We start from the raw sequence: 12522 nt of genomic DNA on the forward strand, positions 1-12522 counted from the left end.
AGCTATGGAGTCAAGGTAGAAATGTGGCTGAGCGGTCTAAGACGCTGCATTAAGGCTCCAGACTGTTTGAAGGCATGGGTTCAAATTCCACTGCTGTCATAACAATTTTCAAGAGAAAACGACTGTCATTGATGTCAGTGTTTTTCTCCACTAAACAGCAAGTCAATAATAAAAAATCCTTTCTAATTAATATTGTCTGCTAATTTTGTACCTTTTTTAAATTTTTGTATTTTAAACACTTTTAACATGACACTTCTTTTCAAGTATTGATTTAAAACTACACATTTTTTTCCTGTAATCTCAACTATATGATCCAGAACTGTGAGCTTTCAGTCTGAAGGGTCCATTTGGTAGCATGGCCGAGCGGTCTTATGCGCTGGATTTAGGCTCCAGTCTCTCTGGAGGCGTGGGCTCAAATCCAACTGCTGCCATAATGATTTTACTATGACAACATCAGTCAGTGATGGCAATGTGTTTTTCTCCAGTAATAAGAAAATCAATAATAATAAAGTCCTTACTCCTCAACATCTGATCAATATGATCCAGATGCATTAGCTAAAAATCAGCAGTGTCTAAGGTGCTGGATTAAGGTTCCAGATTCTTTGGAGGAATTGGTACAAAACCTACTGCCGTCATAAATTATTTTCCCTGAGAAAAAATAAGTGATTGATGTCAAAGTGTTTTTCTCTACTAAACAGCAAATCAATAATAAAAATGTCCTTTCTCATTGATATTTTATATTAAATTTATGTACTCTTTTAACCTTCCAAAACGTTTTGTACATAATTTAAATACTTTTTGCATTACACTTCTTTTTAAATATTGATTTAATTTTTTTTTTACTGTAATCTGAGCTATATGACCCAGATCTGTGAGCTAAGAGTGTCCATGTGGTACCATGGACGAGCAGTCTAAGGCCACTAAGTTGCTAAAGTAAAATATTGGAAGGTTGAAAAGTTCATCATCTGTCCTAGATTTTATAACAGTTTATCATAATTTCAAGAGTCTTCTCAAACTTTAAAAATAATATGTAAAATAATAAACTATGAGCTTTGGAGCCAAAATAGACATGTGGTAGCATGGCTGAGCATTCTAAGGCATTGGATTAAGGCTCCAGGGTTAAAATCCCACTGCTGCCATAATTATTTTCAAGAGAAAATGACATTCATTGATGTCAAAGTGTTTTACTCTACTAAACAGCAAATCAATAAAAAAAATCCTTACTCATTAATATTGTCTACTAATTTTGTACCATTTTAATCCTTCCTTAACTTTTTGTATTTTAAACACTTGTAACATGACACTTCTTTTCAAGTAATGATTTAAAACAACACATTTTTTTCCTGTAATCTCAACTATATGATCCAGAACTGTGAACTTTCAGTCAGACAGGTCCATGTGGTAGCATGGCCGAGCGGTCTAAGGTGCTGGATTTAGGCTCCAGTCTCTCTGGAGGCGTTGGTTCAAATCCCACTGCTGCCGTAATGATTTTACTATGACAACGTCAGTCAGTGATGGCAATGTGTTTTTATCCACTAATAAGAAAATCAATAATAATAAAGTCCTTACTCCTCAACATCTGATCAATATGATCCAGATGCATTAGCTAAAAATCAACAGTGTCTAAAGTGCTAGATTAAGGTTCCAGATTCTTTAGAGGAATTGGTACAAAACTTACTGCCGCCATAATTATTTTCCCTGAGAAAAAATAAGTGATTGATGTCAAAGTGTTTTTCTCTACTAAACAGCAAATCAATAATAAAAATTTCCTTTCTCATTGATATTTTATATTCAATTGATGTACTTTTTTAACGTTCCAAAACGTTTTGTACATAATTGAAACACTTTTTGCATTACACTTCTTTTTAAATATTGATTTAAAAAAAATGTTTTTACTGTAATCTGAGCTATATGACCCAGATCTGTGAGCTAAGAGTGTCCATGTGGTACCATGGACGAGCAGTCTAAGGCCACTAAGTTGCTAAAGTAAAATATTGGAAGGTTGAAAAGTTCATCATCTGTCCTAGATTGTAAGACAGTTTATCACAATTTCAAGAGTCTTCTCAAACTTTAAAAATAATATGTAAAATAATAAACTATGAGCTTTGGAGCCAAAATGGACATGTGGTAGCATGGCCGAGCGGTCTAAGGCGCTGGATTAAGGCTCCAGGGTTCAAATCCCATCGCTGCCATAATTATTTTCAAGAGAAAATGACATTCATTGATGTCAAAGTGTTTTACTCTACTAAACAGCAAATCAATAAAAAAAATCTTTACTCATTAATATTGTCTACTAATTTTGTACCTTTTTTATCCTTCCTTAACTTTTTGTATTTTAAACACTTGTAACATGACACTTCTTTTCAAGTAATGATTTAAAACAACACATTTTTTTCCTGTAATCTCAACTATATGATCCAGAACTCTGAGCTTTGAGTCAGAAGTACCCATGTGGTAGCAAGGGCGAGCGGTCTAAGGCACTGGATTTAGGTTCCAGTCTCTCTGGAGGCGTGGGTTAGAATCCCACTGCTTCCATAATGATTTTACTATGAAAGCATCAGTCAGTGATGGCAATGTGTTTTTCTCCACTAATAAAAAAAACAATAATAATAAAGTACTTTCTCCTCAATATCTGATTGATATGATCCAGATGCATGAGCTAAAAATCAGCAGTGTCTAAGGTGCTGGATTAAGGTTCTAGTTTCTTTGGAGGCTTTGGATCAAAACCTACTGCCGCCATAATTATTTTTCCTAAGAAAAAATAAGTAATTGATGTCAAAGTGTTTTTCTCTACTAAACAGCAAATGAATAATAAAAAAATCCTTTTTCATTAATATTTTATGTCAATTTATGTACTTTTTTAACCTTCCAAAACATTTTGTACATAACTTAAACACTTTTGGTATGACACTTCTTTTTAAGTATTTATTTAAAACAAAATGAAAATGTTTGTACTGTAATCTGAGCTATATGGCCCAGATCTGTGAGCTAAGAGTGTCCATGTGGTACCATGGCCGAGCGGTCTAAGGCCACTAAGCTGCTAAAATAAAATATTGGTAAGTTAAAAAATTCATCATCTGCCCTAGATTTTAAAACAGTTTATCATAATTTCAAGTCTTCTCAAAATGTAAAAATAATATGTAAAATTTTAAATTATGAGCTATGGAGTCAAGGTAGAAATGTGGCTGAGCGGTCTAAGACGCTGCATTAAGGCTCCAGACTGTTTGAAGGCATGGGTTCAAATTCCACTGCTGTCATAACAATTTTCAAGAGAAAACGACTGTCATTGATGTCAGTGTTTTTCTCCACTAAACAGCAAGTCAATAATAAAAAATCCTTTCTAATTAATATTGTCTGCTAATTTTGTACCTTTTTTAAATTTTTGTATTTTAAACACTTTTAACATGACACTTCTTTTCAAGTATTGATTTAAAACTACACATTTTTTTCCTGTAATCTCAACTATATGATCCAGAACTGTGAGCTTTCAGTCTGAAGGGTCCATTTGGTAGCATGGCCGAGCGGTCTTATGCGCTGGATTTAGGCTCCAGTCTCTCTGGAGGCGTGGGCTCAAATCCAACTGCTGCCATAATGATTTTACTATGACAACATCAGTCAGTGATGGCAATGTGTTTTTCTCCACTAATAAGAAAATCAATAATAATAAAGTCCTTACTCCTCAACATCTGATCAATATGATCCAGATGCATTAGCTAAAAATCAGCAGTGTCTAAGGTGCTGGATTAAGGTTCCAGATTCTTTGGAGGAATTGGTACAAAACCTACTGCCGCCATAAATTATTTTCCCTGAGAAAAAATAAGTGATTGATGTCAAAGTGTTTTTCTCTACTAAACAGCAAATCAATAATAAAAATGTCCTTTCTCATTGATATTTTATATTAAATTTATGTACTCTTTTAACCTTCCAAAACGTTTTGTACATAATTTAAATACTTTTTGCATTACACTTCTTTTTAAATATTGATTTAATTTTTTTTTTACTGTAATCTGAGCTATATGACCCAGATCTGTGAGCTAAGAGTGTCCATGTGGTACCATGGACGAGCAGTCTAAGGCCACTAAGTTGCTAAAGTAAAATATTGGAAGGTTGAAAAGTTCATCATCTGTCCTAGATTTTATAACAGTTTATCATAATTTCAAGAGTCTTCTCAATCTTTAAAAATAATATGTAAAATAATAAACTATGAGCTTTGGAGCCAAAATAGACATGTGGTAGCATGGCTGAGCATTCTAAGGCATTGGATTAAGGCTCCAGGGTTCAAATCCCACTGCTGCCATAATTATTTTCAAGAGAAAATGACATTCATTGATGTCAAAGTGTTTTACTCTACTAAACAGCAAATCAATAAAAAAAATCCTTACTCATTAATATTGTCTACTAATTTTGTACCTTTTTTATCCTTCCTTAACTTTTTGTATTTTAAACACTTGTAACATGACACTTCTTTTCAAGTAATGATTTAAAACAACACATTTTTTTCCTGTAATCTCAACTATATGATCCAGAACCGTGAGCTTTCAGTCAGACAGGTCCATGTGGTAGCATGGCCGAGCGGTCTAAGGTGCTGGATTTAGGCTCCAGTCTCTCTGGAGGCGTTGGTTCAAAACCCACTGCTGCCGTAATGATTTTACTATGACAACGTCAGTCAGTGATGGCAATGTGTTTTTCTCCACTAATAAGAAAAACAATAATAATAAAGTACTTTCTCCTCAATATCTGATTGATATGATCCAGATGCATGAGCTAAAAATCAGCAGTGTCTAAGGTGCTGGATTAAGGTTCCAGTTTCTTTGGAGGCTTTGGATCAAAACCTACTGCCGCCATAATTATTTTTCCTAAGAAAAAATAAGTAATTGATGTCAAAGTGTTTTTCTCTACTAAACAGCAAATCGATAATAAAAAAATCCTTTCTCATTAATATTTGATGTCAATTTATGTACTTTTTTAACCTTCCAAAACATTTTGTACATAACTTAAACACTTTTGGTATGACACTTCTTTTTAAGTATTTATTTAAAACAAAATGAAAATGTTTGTACTGTAATCTGAGCTATATGGCCCAGATCTGTGAGCTAAGAGTGTCCATGTGGTACCATGGCCGAGCGGTCTAAGGCCACTAAGCTGCTAAAATAAAATATTGGTACTGTAGGTTAAAAAATTCATCATCTGCCCTAGATTTTAAAACAGTTTATCATAATTTCAAGTCTTCTCAAAATGTAAAAATAATATGTAAAATTTTAAACTATGAGCTGTGGAGTAAAGGTAGAAATGTGGCTGAGCGGTCTAAGACGCTGCATTAAGGCTCCAGACTGTTGAAGGCATGGGTTCAAATTCCACTGCTGTCATAATAATTTTCAAGAGAAAACGACTGTCATTGATGTCAGTGTTTTTCTCCACTAAACAGCAAGTCAATAATAAAAAATCCTTTCTAATTAATATTGTCTGCTAATTTTGTACCTTTTTAAAATTTTTGTATTTTAAACACTTTTAACATGACACTTCTTTTCAAGTATTGATTTAAAACTACACATTTTTTTCCTGTAATCTCAACTATATGATCCAGAACTGTGAGCTTTCAGTCAGAAGGGTCCATTTGGTAGCATGGCCGAGCGGTCTAATGCGCTGGATTTAGGCTTCAGTCTCTCTGGAGGCGTGGGCTCAAATCCAACTGCTGCCATAATGATTTTACTATGACAACATCAGTCAGTGATGGCAATGTGTTTTTCTCCACTAATAAGAAAATCAATAATAATAAAGTCCTTACTCCTCAACATCTGATCAATATGATCCAGATGCATTAGCTAAAAATCAGCAGTGTCTAAGGTGCTGGATTAAGGTTCCAGATTCTTTGGAGGAATTGGTACAAAACCTACTGCCTCCATAATTATTTTCCCTGAGAAAAAATAAGTGATTGATGTCAAAGTGTTTTTCTCTACTAAACAGCAAATCAATAATAAAAATGTCCTTTCTCATTGATATTTTATATTCAATTTATGTACTTTTTTAACCTTCCAAAACGTTTTGTACATAATTTAAACACTTTTTGCATTACACTTCTTTTTAAATATTGATTTAAAAAAATGTTTTTACTGTAATCTGAGCTATATGACCCAGATCTGTGAGCTAAGAGTGTCCATGTGCTACCATGGACAAGCAGTCTAAGGCCACTAAGTTGCTAAAGTAAAATATTGGAAGGTTGAAAAGTTCATCATCTGTCCTAGATTTTATAACAGTTTATCATAATTTCAAGAGTCTTCTCAAACTTTAAAAATAATATGTAAAATAATAAACTATGAGCTTTGGAGCCAAAATAGACATGTGGTAGCATGGCCGAGCATTCTAAGGCACTGGATTAAGGCTCCAGGGTTCAAATCCCATTGCTGCCATAATTATTTTCAAGAGAAAATGACATTCATTGATGTCAAAGTGTTTTACTCTACTAAACAGCAAATCAATAAAAAAAATCCTTACTCATTAATATTGTCTACTAATTTTGTACCATTTTAATCCTTCCTTAACTTTTTGTATTTTAAACACTTGTAACATGACACTTATTTTCAAGTAATGATTTAAAACAACACATTTTTTTCCTGTAATCTCAACTATATGATCCAGAACTCTGAGCTTTGAGTCAGAAGTACCCATGTGGTAGCAAGGGCGAGCGGTCTAAGGCACTGGATTTAGGTTCCAGTCTCTCTGGAGGCGTGGGTTAGAATCCCACTGCTTCCATAATGATTTTACTATGAAAGCATCAGTCAGTGATGGCAATGTGTTTTTCTCCACTAATAAAAAAAACAATAATAATAAAGTACTTTCTCCTCAATATCTGATTGATATGATCCAGATGCATGAGCTAAAAATCAGCAGTGTCTAAGGTGCTGGATTAAGGTTCTAGTTTCTTTGGAGGCTTTGGATCAAAACCTACTGCCGCCATAATTATTTTTCCTAAGAAAAAATAAGTAATTGATGTCAAAGTGTTTTTCTCTACTAAACAGCAAATGAATAATAAAAAAATCCTTTTTCATTAATATTTTATGTCAATTTATGTACTTTTTTAACCTTCCAAAACATTTTGTACATAACTTAAACACTTTTGGTATGACACTTCTTTTTAAGTATTTATTTAAAACAAAATGAAAATGTTTGTACTGTAATCTGAGCTATATGGCCCAGATCTGTGAGCTAAGAGTGTCCATGTGGTACCATGGCCGAGCGGTCTAAGGCCACTAAGCTGCTAAAATAAAATATTGGTAAGTTAAAAAATTCATCATCTGCCCTAGATTTTAAAACAGTTTATCATAATTTCAAGAGTCTTCTCAAAATGTAAAAATAATATGTAAAATTTTAAACTATGAGCTATGGAGTCAAGGTAGAAATGTGGCTGAGCGGTCTAAGACGCTGCATTAAGGCTCCAGACTGTTTGAAGGCATGGGTTCAAATTCCACTGCTGTCATAACAATTTTCAAGAGAAAACGACTGTCATTGATGTCAGTGTTTTTCTCCACTAAACAGCAAGTCAATAATAAAAAATCCTTTCTAATTAATATTGTCTGCTAATTTTGTACCTTTTTTAAATTTTTGTATTTTAAACACTTTTAACATGACACTTCTTTTCAAGTATTGATTTAAAACTACACATTTTTTTCCTGTAATCTCAACTATATGATCCAGAACTGTGAGCTTTCAGTCTGAAGGGTCCATTTGGTAGCATGGCCGAGCGGTCTTATGCGCTGGATTTAGGCTCCAGTCTCTCTGGAGGCGTGGGCTCAAATCCAACTGCTGCCATAATGATTTTACTATGACAACATCAGTCAGTGATGGCAATGTGTTTTTCTCCAGTAATAAGAAAATCAATAATAATAAAGTCCTTACTCCTCAACATCTGATCAATATGATCCAGATGCATTAGCTAAAAATCAGCAGTGTCTAAGGTGCTGGATTAAGGTTCCAGATTCTTTGGAGGAATTGGTACAAAACCTACTGCCGTCATAAATTATTTTCCCTGAGAAAAAATAAGTGATTGATGTCAAAGTGTTTTTCTCTACTAAACAGCAAATCAATAATAAAAATGTCCTTTCTCATTGATATTTTATATTAAATTTATGTACTCTTTTAACCTTCCAAAACGTTTTGTACATAATTTAAATACTTTTTGCATTACACTTCTTTTTAAATATTGATTTAATTTTTTTTTTACTGTAATCTGAGCTATATGACCCAGATCTGTGAGCTAAGAGTGTCCATGTGGTACCATGGACGAGCAGTCTAAGGCCACTAAGTTGCTAAAGTAAAATATTGGAAGGTTGAAAAGTTCATCATCTGTCCTAGATTTTATAACAGTTTATCATAATTTCAAGAGTCTTCTCAAACTTTAAAAATAATATGTAAAATAATAAACTATGAGCTTTGGAGCCAAAATAGACATGTGGTAGCATGGCTGAGCATTCTAAGGCATTGGATTAAGGCTCCAGGGTTAAAATCCCACTGCTGCCATAATTATTTTCACGAGAAAATGACATTCATTGATGTCAAAGTGTTTTACTCTACTAAACAGCAAATCAATAAAAAAAATCCTTACTCATTAATATTGTCTACTAATTTTGTACCATTTTAATCCTTCCTTAACTTTTTGTATTTTAAACACTTGTAACATGACACTTCTTTTCAAGTAATGATTTAAAACAACACATTTTTTTCCTGTAATCTCAACTATATGATCCAGAACTGTGAGCTTTCAGTCAGACAGGTCCATGTGGTAGCATGGCCGAGCGGTCTAAGGTGCTGGATTTAGGCTCCAGTCTCTCTGGAGGCGTTGGTTCAAATCCCACTGCTGCCGTAATGATTTTACTATGACAACGTCAGTCAGTGATGGCAATGTGTTTTTATCCACTAATAAGAAAATCAATAATAATAAAGTCCTTACTCCTCAACATCTGATCAATATGATCCAGATGCATTAGCTAAAAATCAACAGTGTCTAAAGTGCTAGATTAAGGTTCCAGATTCTTTAGAGGAATTGGTACAAAACTTACTGCCGCCATAATTATTTTCCCTGAGAAAAAATAAGTGATTGATGTCAAAGTGTTTTTCTCTACTAAACAGCAAATCAATAATAAAAATTTCCTTTCTCATTGATATTTTATATTCAATTGATGTACTTTTTTAACGTTCCAAAACGTTTTGTACATAATTGAAACACTTTTTGCATTACACTTCTTTTTAAATATTGATTTAAAAAAAATGTTTTTACTGTAATCTGAGCTATATGACCCAGATCTGTGAGCTAAGAGTGTCCATGTGGTACCATGGACGAGCAGTCTAAGGCCACTAAGTTGCTAAAGTAAAATATTGGAAGGTTGAAAAGTTCATCATCTGTCCTAGATTGTAAGACAGTTTATCACAATTTCAAGAGTCTTCTCAAACTTTAAAAATAATATGTAAAATAATAAACTATGAGCTTTGGAGCCAAAATGGACATGTGGTAGCATGGCCGAGCGGTCTAAGGCACTGGATTAAGGCTCCAGGGTTCAAATCCCATCGCTGCCATAATTATTTTCAAGAGAAAATGACATTCATTGATGTCAAAGTGTTTTACTCTACTAAACAGCAAATCAATAAAAAAAATCTTTACTCATTAATATTGTCTACTAATTTTGTACCTTTTTTATCCTTCCTTAACTTTTTGTATTTTAAACACTTGTAACATGACACTTCTTTTCAAGTAATGATTTAAAACAACACATTTTTTTCCTGTAATCTCAACTATATGATCCAGAACTCTGAGCTTTGAGTCAGAAGTACCCATGTGGTAGCAAGGGCGAGCGGTCTAAGGCACTGGATTTAGGTTCCAGTCTCTCTGGAGGCGTGGGTTAGAATCCCACTGCTTCCATAATGATTTTACTATGAAAGCATCAGTCAGTGATGGCAATGTGTTTTTCTCCACTAATAAAAAAAACAATAATAATAAAGTACTTTCTCCTCAATATCTGATTGATATGATCCAGATGCATGAGCTAAAAATCAGCAGTGTCTAAGGTGCTGGATTAAGGTTCTAGTTTCTTTGGAGGCTTTGGATCAAAACCTACTGCCGCCATAATTATTTTTCCTAAGAAAAAATAAGTAATTGATGTCAAAGTGTTTTTCTCTACTAAACAGCAAATGAATAATAAAAAAATCCTTTTTCATTAATATTTTATGTCAATTTATGTACTTTTTTAACCTTCCAAAACATTTTGTACATAACTTAAACACTTTTGGTATGACACTTCTTTTTAAGTATTTATTTAAAACAAAATGAAAATGTTTGTACTGTAATCTGAGCTATATGGCCCAGATCTGTGAGCTAAGAGTGTCCATGTGGTACCATGGCCGAGCGGTCTAAGGCCACTAAGCTGCTAAAATAAAATATTGGTAAGTTAAAAAATTCATCATCTGCCCTAGATTTTAAAACAGTTTATCATAATTTCAAGTCTTCTCAAAATGTAAAAATAATATGTAAAATTTTAAATTATGAGCTATGGAGTCAAGGTAGAAATGTGGCTGAGCGGTCTAAGACGCTGCATTAAGGCTCCAGACTGTTTGAAGGCATGGGTTCAAATTCCACTGCTGTCATAACAATTTTCAAGAGAAAACGACTGTCATTGATGTCAGTGTTTTTCTCCACTAAACAGCAAGTCAATAATAAAAAATCCTTTCTAATTAATATTGTCTGCTAATTTTGTACCTTTTTTAAATTTTTGTATTTTAAACACTTTTAACATGACACTTCTTTTCAAGTATTGATTTAAAACTACACATTTTTTTCCTGTAATCTCAACTATATGATCCAGAACTGTGAGCTTTCAGTCTGAAGGGTCCATTTGGTAGCATGGCCGAGCGGTCTTATGCGCTGGATTTAGGCTCCAGTCTCTCTGGAGGCGTGGGCTCAAATCCAACTGCTGCCATAATGATTTTACTATGACAACATCAGTCAGTGATGGCAATGTGTTTTTCTCCACTAATAAGAAAATCAATAATAATAAAGTCCTTACTCCTCAACATCTGATCAATATGATCCAGATGCATTAGCTAAAAATCAGCAGTGTCTAAGGTGCTGGATTAAGGTTCCAGATTCTTTGGAGGAATTGGTACAAAACCTACTGCCGCCATAAATTATTTTCCCTGAGAAAAAATAAGTGATTGATGTCAAAGTGTTTTTCTCTACTAAACAGCAAATCAATAATAAAAATGTCCTTTCTCATTGATATTTTATATTAAATTTATGTACTCTTTTAACCTTCCAAAACGTTTTGTACATAATTTAAATACTTTTTGCATTACACTTCTTTTTAAATATTGATTTAATTTTTTTTTTACTGTAATCTGAGCTATATGACCCAGATCTGTGAGCTAAGAGTGTCCATGTGGTACCATGGACGAGCAGTCTAAGGCCACTAAGTTGCTAAAGTAAAATATTGGAAGGTTGAAAAGTTCATCATCTGTCCTAGATTTTATAACAGTTTATCATAATTTCAAGAGTCTTCTCAATCTTTAAAAATAATATGTAAAATAATAAACTATGAGCTTTGGAGCCAAAATAGACATGTGGTAGCATGGCTGAGCATTCTAAGGCATTGGATTAAGGCTCCAGGGTTCAAATCCCACTGCTGCCATAATTATTTTCAAGAGAAAATGACATTCATTGATGTCAAAGTGTTTTACTCTACTAAACAGCAAATCAATAAAAAAAATCCTTACTCATTAATATTGTCTACTAATTTTGTACCTTTTTTATCCTTCCTTAACTTTTTGTATTTTAAACACTTGTAACATGACACTTCTTTTCAAGTAATGATTTAAAACAACACATTTTTTTCCTGTAATCTCAACTATATGATCCAGAACTGTGAGCTTTCAGTCAGACAGGTCCATGTGGTAGCATGGCCGAGCGGTCTAAGGTGCTGGATTTAGGCTCCAGTCTCTCTGGAGGCGTTGGTTCAAAACCCACTGCTGCCGTAATGATTTTACTATGACAACGTCAGTCAGTGATGGCAATGTGTTTTTCTCCACTAATAAGAAAAACAATAATAATAAAGTACTTTCTCCTCAATATCTGATTGATATGATCCAGATGCATGAGCTAAAAATCAGCAGTGTCTAAGGTGCTGGATTAAGGTTCCAGTTTCTTTGGAGGCTTTGGATCAAAACCTACTGCCGCCATAATTATTTTTCCTAAGAAAAAATAAGTAATTGATGTCAAAGTGTTTTTCTCTACTAAACAGCAAATCGATAATAAAAAAATCCTTTCTCATTAATATTTGATGTCAATTTATGTACTTTTTTAACCTTCCAAAACATTTTGTACATAACTTAAACACTTTTGGTATGACACTTCTTTTTAAGTATTTATTTAAAACAAAATGAAAATGTTTGTACTGTAATCTGAGCTATATGGCCCAGATCTGTGAGCTAAGAGTGTCCATGTGGTACCATGGCCGAGCGGTCTAAGGCCACTAAGCTGCT

At 33.6% G+C, this 12522-nt stretch overlaps 4 non-coding genes across 4 annotated transcripts; all 4 read left to right on the forward strand.

Annotated features, from left to right (window-relative positions):
- The first annotated feature begins 1400 nt into the window (after positions 1 to 1400).
- TRNAL-UAG (transfer RNA leucine (anticodon UAG)) lies at positions 1401 to 1482 on the forward strand. The gene has a single exon. It is a non-coding gene; the product is annotated as a tRNA-Leu (tRNA).
- Positions 1483 to 4558: 3076 nt separating this feature from the next.
- TRNAL-UAG (transfer RNA leucine (anticodon UAG)) lies at positions 4559 to 4640 on the forward strand. The gene has a single exon. It is a non-coding gene; the product is annotated as a tRNA-Leu (tRNA).
- Positions 4641 to 8775: 4135 nt separating this feature from the next.
- On the forward strand, positions 8776 to 8857 carry TRNAL-UAG (transfer RNA leucine (anticodon UAG)). Its single transcript has one exon. It is a non-coding gene; the product is annotated as a tRNA-Leu (tRNA).
- A 3076-nt stretch (positions 8858 to 11933) lies between these two features.
- Positions 11934 to 12015, forward strand: TRNAL-UAG (transfer RNA leucine (anticodon UAG)). The gene has a single exon. It is a non-coding gene; the product is annotated as a tRNA-Leu (tRNA).
- Positions 12016 to 12522: the final 507 nt, after the last annotated feature.

This window comes from Pseudophryne corroboree, chromosome 3, assembly GCF_028390025.1.
Source record: "Pseudophryne corroboree isolate aPseCor3 chromosome 3, aPseCor3.hap2, whole genome shotgun sequence".
Taxonomy (NCBI): Eukaryota; Metazoa; Chordata; class Amphibia; order Anura; family Myobatrachidae; genus Pseudophryne; species Pseudophryne corroboree.